This window comes from Ochotona curzoniae, unplaced genomic scaffold, assembly GCF_017591425.1.
Source record: "Ochotona curzoniae isolate NIBS_2020 unplaced genomic scaffold, NIBS_Ocur_1.0 contig_2321, whole genome shotgun sequence".
Lineage (NCBI taxonomy): Eukaryota > Metazoa > Chordata > Mammalia > Lagomorpha > Ochotonidae > Ochotona > Ochotona curzoniae.
This window is the reverse complement of record NW_024465421.1, coordinates 1-7,104: the sequence shown is the minus strand read 5'-3', so window position 1 is coordinate 7,104 and position 7,104 is coordinate 1. Positions and strand designations below refer to the sequence as shown.

The following is a 7,104-nucleotide window of genomic DNA, read 5'->3' as shown; positions in this document are numbered from 1 at the left end:
GCAAGGAACAAGCACTAACCTCTCCGTGGGGGAGCAGATCAGGGGCAACTGGTTTGGGTGCTGGAGCTTCCATTGTCCAGGTCAAGGTGAAGGTAGGGCAGGCAGGAGATCCTGGGGAGTCAGTGTGGCACCCAGGACTCTGTGAGGACCCCACTCCTGACCCAGTGCCAGGCAGATCTCTTTCAGCTCCAGGTTCTCCCACAGCAGCCCTTCTGCTGACCCTCCAACTTGACCAGCTTCTGACAGCAGTTGCCTAGGTCCTCGTGCATGGCCTGGGATGCCTGGGTCCCGAGGAGCTGTCACTGCAGCAGAGCACCCAGCTCACGATGGCACTCCAAGTCCAGGAAGCAGCACAGGTTGCACAGCTTGCAGCTCTTGGCCTGCGAGAGAGGGTTCAGCTTGGTAACTGAGTTCTTTCCACCTGCACAACTATCTTTCATAAGAAGCCTAAAAACTGCTAGGCCACCTCCTCCCATCTGAATCACTAAAAAAGAAAACAAAATACAAAATTAAATGATCAAACTCCTGGTGAACATTTTAAAGAACAATTCTGAAACAAAATCCCTCTGACATATTTCTGGATGCCTCTATCACCAAACAGGCTACTCTCTTGACAATGTCTAATGCAGTATGTTGAAAGCCATAAACTCTGTTCTTTAAGGCTGTTTTTCCTGTTGTACACCACATCTGCTATTTAAAATGTTTAAGGGAAGGTTAAGTACCAGCCAGCAATTCTGATAAACACATGGAAGATAAACTATTTTCATTTTAAACACAACCCTGTTTTTCTACAGCTCAGAACTTCACAATTTTGAAGTATATTCCTGTATTAACATAGATTAATCAATCAACATGGCACCACTAGTGAAGTCCCAAGTAAAACCATTGACCAAAGTGGTCGTTTTTGTCGTAATTCATCTATTGCATTCTGTAAGGAGACGATGCACAGGGAATATAACTTGGATCAATTGTAACGGCACGATCTGAAGAGCAAGTTCAGGCAAGCAGTTTCCTTGGACACCTGTGGGCAACACCTTGGCCCACACTGATGGGGAGCCCCGACTTACTCCGGACATGGGACTCTGCACACACAGCATGTCAGCAGCGTGAACTAACGCATATCCCGACCCTCTCATGCACAGCTCGGCCTCCGTGTAGCCCTGGACAATCTGGCCTCTGTCGGACAACAGGGTAAAAAATGAAATTAGATTTTACTAAAAACTCCCCCAAAACTGATAAAATATATTCCTTTCTGAAATATTTTTGCTTCATAAAATTCATTATTTCACATGATAAAGTGCAAAAATCCACTCTGTATATTTGAACTGTGCCCTTTTGCTCAGAGATACAAATTTCAGTTTTAGATTATTTTCTCCTAAATAAAACTTTGAAATTTAGAAGAACTATCAGAGCAAATTACATGTGTCACACAAAGCCATTAATAAAAATCCAGAATGCTTAGTTCCCGTTTTGGTGGCAGACATTTTCAGCTCACATTTCTGAATTCTGACATAGAAAGCGGAAAGCACTGATGTACATTGCACGGGTTTGAAAGCTTACTCGGAAACTGCTGCATAATCTGAAAACTACGAAGTACCTAGGGCTAAAAGTCAAATATCTGCATAACTTAAAGTGTAAACAAAACCAGGATCACGTGTAAGCAGAAGAATGAGCCTTATTAATACGAACCCATTTCCTTCTCTCTCAAGTATTCTAAGAATTACAAAATAGTTTACATAAATTGTGAGCCTAAGGAAATATTTTTTTAAAAGATTTATTTATTTTTATTGGAAAGGTGGATATACAGAGAGGAAGAGAGACAGAGAGGAAGATTTCTATCTGATGGTTCACTCCCCAAGCAGCTACAACGATTGGAGCTGAGCCAATCCAAAGGCAGGAGCCAGGAGCTGCTTCTGGGTGCAAGTCCCAAAGCTTTGGATCATCCTCAACTTCTTTCCCAGGCCACAGGCAGGGAGCTGGATGGGAAGCAGGGCTGCCGGAATACGAAGCTGCGCACATATGGATTCCTGGCACGTTCAAGCTGAGGACTTTAACCACTGTGCTATCGTGCTGGGCCCAGAAATCTTTTATTTTAAAAGGATGCACTGAAAGAATACACATTGAAAGTTAATACGACAATATTATCTATATACAAATATTTTACATGTTAAGAGAGAATTACTAAGAAAAAACATGCTTTGATGAAATAAAAGTGAAACCTTCCATTTACTTAGCATCACGGCCAGTAGGTGTGAAGTCCAGCTTGTGTTCAGTTCTAAAGATGAACTTTTTGGCTCAGATTTCAAGGATGGACGGTAAGTGAAGAGGAGTAGCTATGGCAGACAAAGCCAGCTGGGGAGGAGTACTGAGCCATCCTTCCTATTTTATTCTGTCCAGAAAGATATTTTAGGCTTTCCTGGAAGTTCATTGCCTTAAAAACCCAAACCAAAGCAAACCATCCACTGACATTGAAGGGCTGCATCTCGTCTGCTCCTGATAATTCCACAGAAGTTACTAAGACTGAGAACGGCTGCTCCTCTCTCCACAGAGCTCTGCTGGAATGATGGCAGTGCGAGGAAGGTACCCAAGGTACCAGTAAGAGAGCTACTCTTTGCTTCCAGTGGTCCAGGCAGGAATATGGGAGTCATTCTCTGAGCACTAATTTCCCCATCAGCCTCATCCAGACTAGCTCTTTGTACACGAAGTGCTCAATATGCATTTCCTGGGTAAAGGAACAGTGATGAAGTAATCAAATGTGTTTAGTAAACACCAAAAGAATCATTAAAATAAAGAGCACAGAGCCCTGTTAGGAAAAAAAAAATACAATTTTAGAAAGCAGGAAATGAAGACACTGTGACCATGAACACAGTCAATTTGCTTGATTAAAACGACATCAGCCAGATGAAGGGATGAGTCTGACACCAACCGCCTAGGAACACAGGAGGAAAACATCCCACTGCACATAGAACCCATCTCACAGCTCCTACAGCTGACCTGAGCACCACTGCTAGGAAAATTGCCTCAAGTACAATTTAACCTGTGGGTTGGCACAGCTAACTTCAAAAGTACACATATGGGCCCAGCGTGGTAGCGTATCAGTTAAGGTCCTCTCCTTGAACGTCCGGGATTCCATATGGTCACCGGTTCTAATCCAGGTGGCCCCACTTCCCCTCCAGCTCCCTGCCTGTGGCTTGGGAAATGCAGTCGAGGATGGCCCAAAGCTTTGGGACCATGCATCCATGTGGGATACCCGGTGGAGGCTCCTGACTTTGGATTGGCTCAGCTCCAGCCGTTGTGGTCACTTGGGCAGTGAACCATTAGATGGAAGATCATCCTCTCTGTCATCCCTCTCTATATATCCACCTTTCCAATAAAAGTAAATAAATATTTAAAAAAAGCAAACATACAAGCAAAAACCATTGCTTGGAAAAACGAGATTTGAAATTTTGATTCTCTGTTTAGGTTTCCAGAGATTTCACAAAAAAATATATGCACATACAACCTATGTCGAATGGCCTCCTGCACGCACTGGACTCTGAGGGCCAAGCAGACAATCAGAACAACAGATCCTTCCACTCCAACATCCGACCCAAACCCCCGGTGACACACAGCCGGGTGCTGAACCAGTGCAGCGAGAGACAGCACCTACTGTCACATAAGGATTTTGCATGCATGAATATACAACCATGTTCTGGACACTATCAAATGGCACAAATTTCCCATGGAGCACGCATTAAAATACGAGATGCTACAAATACTCCTACTTAAAAAGGCCTAGGACGGGCCCGGCACAGTAGCCTAGCAGCTAAAGTCCTCAACTTGCACACGCCAGGATCCCATATGGGTGCTGGTTTTAATTCCAGCATCCCTGCTTCCCATCTAATTCCCTGCTTGTGGCCTGGAAAAGCAGTCGAGGATGGTCCAAGGCCTTGGGACCCTGCAACTGCCTGGCAGACCCAGAAGAGGCTCTGGGCTCCTGGCTTTGGATTCCCTCCAGCCTTTGTGTACCCTTGGGGAGTGAACCATCGCACAGAAGATCTCCCTCTCTGTCCCTCGTCTTCTCTGTAGATGTAATTTTCCAATAAAAATAAATAAATCTTCAAAAGACAAAAAATAAAAACAACGAAAAGCTATGGCTGAGGCTCTGTAAGTTAACCCTCGGCTTCCAAGTGCCAGCAACCCATACGGGCATTGATTCATGTCCCAGCTGCTCCATTTCCAATCCTGCTTCATGGTTATGACCTTGGAAAGCACTAGAGGATGGCCTAAACACGAGGGACCCTGCATCCATATGGGAAACCCAGAAGTTGTTCCTGGATATTGGTTTCAATCGGCTTTGTTCCAGCTTGCAATCATTTGGGCAGTGAACTAGCAGACAGAAGCTGTCTCTCTTTCATATTCACTATAAATCTGCCTTTCAAACAAAAGTGCATCTAAACAAACAAACAAAATAATGTTCCAGCTTCATTCTATAAAGTTCCAAACCCCAAGGCTCCATGTCATTTCAATCTTTCTTACGGCTCTAAACGACAGGGTCTTCTGAATTCTGGGTGACACTCAAGGTCTGAACTAATGTTTATGAAGTCACTTTTCTTTACAAATGTCCTGCACAGAAATCACTACTCACAAGGCTGTGGTATTGTCTGCTGAACCTTCATCCTAGTCGGTAACATTCTAGCTAAGACACCCACATTTCTTTTCAAATTATTTTGTTGACAGAATGTAAACAACAGTAGTGTCGGACGGAAAGTATCACTATGCTTCTCAATCTGCGTTTATGGGGTTTCTTCACCCTATGTAAATAAGATAGATTTTAAAAACAGAAATACATAATATAAGAAAATCGGCTTCACTGGATTTTCTTGTTTTACCTCCATAGTGAAAGCCAGCATGCTAACGTTGGCACCTTACCAGGAAGCCCCAGGGTTATCCAGTAGACACCTCAGTCAGCACATGAAGCATCTCTCCGTGAAGGAGTTTTCCGGGGGAAGCTGGTCTGGGTTGTAATTGACTGGCTGAGTGACAGCATTAGTTTCTGTAGATAGAAAAAACAACGCACGTTTTTCTTTCATTTTGCTTAAAATATTAATTTCTTAAAAAAAACCCACATTATGAAAAATCAATATTTCCCAAAAATCCAATGAAAACTGAAAATTACAGTGTTTATGGCATAAACCTCTACAACATATCTTTATAGCATAGAACTTTCATTTCTATCTATCCTGAGCTATCACTGTCAGCAATTTCCATGTCTTCTAACACCTTTTGCTTGCTTAACACTTTCACAGGTTTCTGAGAACACTTTTACACTGGGAAATGCTTTCTTACACTGGTACATGTTAGTTGACTTATTTGGGATACTGTAAACAGAAAGTCTACTCACACTCCAGTATCGCCCTTGTACATTCTTTCCACTTTTCAAGAGGTTTACAATTTGGGTAACATGTGGTGACACCTTGTGACATAAGAATGTCACTTCAATACACCAGGCTCCTTGGGACCCGGCCCTGGCTGAGGCTACAGACTAATGTCTTTCCACTCTTCCTAATGCCAGCTGGGGCTCTATGCCCTAAAGCGTCTAAGCCTTCTTTCACAGAACCCCTCAACACCATCTTTTGGAAGATGTTCTTACCATCAGCTCCCTGTCCAGGTCTGCCCCTTGTGAGGGGTTTAATGTCCAGTGTAACTGATGCTGGAATTCAGCTCGGTCCTCGATATGGATATGTTCATACACACTCTCATGTATGACATCATATGAATGTGAAAAAAAATTATTGTAAGTGATATCATTGTATATTCTATATTACTTTAATTCTCTCTATCTTAAACATCTACAAAGAAAGCTCCATTGTAATCAACTGCACCAAGTGTGTTACTCAGTGATGGGTCACAGCTTACAGTTTTTAAATGTTGCTTTAAACTCTCTCCTGTTTATGATATGACTGTTTCTTAAACATTATATCTTACTCATTCTATGAGTATGTGTGAGAAAAAAAGACTGGCAAATGTCTATTTTTTCCAATTTTGCAACAGTTTTAAATCATATGATATCATGAATAACATAGCTATGCAATTCATTAAAATTCAAGGTTTTCCTATGACATCAATGTATTTTCATTTACATGCAAGACATTAAAATTGAGATTATGTGGCAATATCAAGGTTCCAGCATCTCTCTCCAGAAACAAACTTCTACCATGAAACCAATTCTATGGCAGCCAATACACACACAGCACCAGAATTATCTTCTGAAACACATATGTGGCATGCACTATTCCTGGCTTCCACTGTGTTTTTGGAAAACAGCCTCTCTCTTGCCAGGCAGACAGTGCTCGTAAGACCTGCAGCCTGTGCACTTGTCAGAAACCCAGGGCAAGCCACAGTAAGACCTACTAAACCAGAGCACTTGGGGATGCAGCCCAGAGCCTGTAAGTTCTTCAGGTGATTCTGCATGCACACGGCAGCTTGAGAACCAGACATCTAACAATGGCAGCACTCAACTGTACTTACCACCTGTTCTCTAATTATCTGATATTCTTTCCCCTCAGATTAGTCAAACATGAAGCTTGCCCTGATTCCTTTCTGAACTTGAGATTCTGGCTAAGGACATTATACTACAAGAAACTTCCAAGGCTTTGTATAATGCTGTACTTCTTTCCATTTTCACACACATTTGATTAGGCACAGGATACACTGCATGTACACAGAGTTCTGCACATATTTCCATCCACGTGCACTCCATCTGATGACCCTTTAGAGATGGTGCCCTGGTCTCGGGGTGTCCTTGCATTGGATCCCATGTTGGGCCCTGTGGCATTGTGCCAGACCAGTCTGCTTAGTGAGGTCTGGCAAGTTCCAAACACATTGCCCCTTTGACTCCACCATCATGTACATGTGGGACATTCTCTGGTAGTTTGATAGAGATGAACCACCACACACAGGGACAAGGAAGAGGAAGCAGTGAGGTGCCACAGCACATTGGTAGCATCCTGTTCTGCCTGCTGAAGACAGAACAAAGAGAGGAAGATGGAAATTAAAGGCTCCTCGAGTTCTCAATATTCTCAGTGCTATGCCTGTCACACTGAAGGCCAGTACTGACTCATG

General features: G+C 43.1%; 1 pseudogene; it reads right to left on the bottom strand.

Annotated features, from left to right (window-relative positions):
• Positions 1 to 299: 299 nt before the first annotated feature.
• LOC121151829 lies at positions 300 to 5,798 on the bottom strand (annotated as a pseudogene).
• Between the last annotated feature and the right edge of the window lie 1,306 nt (positions 5,799 to 7,104).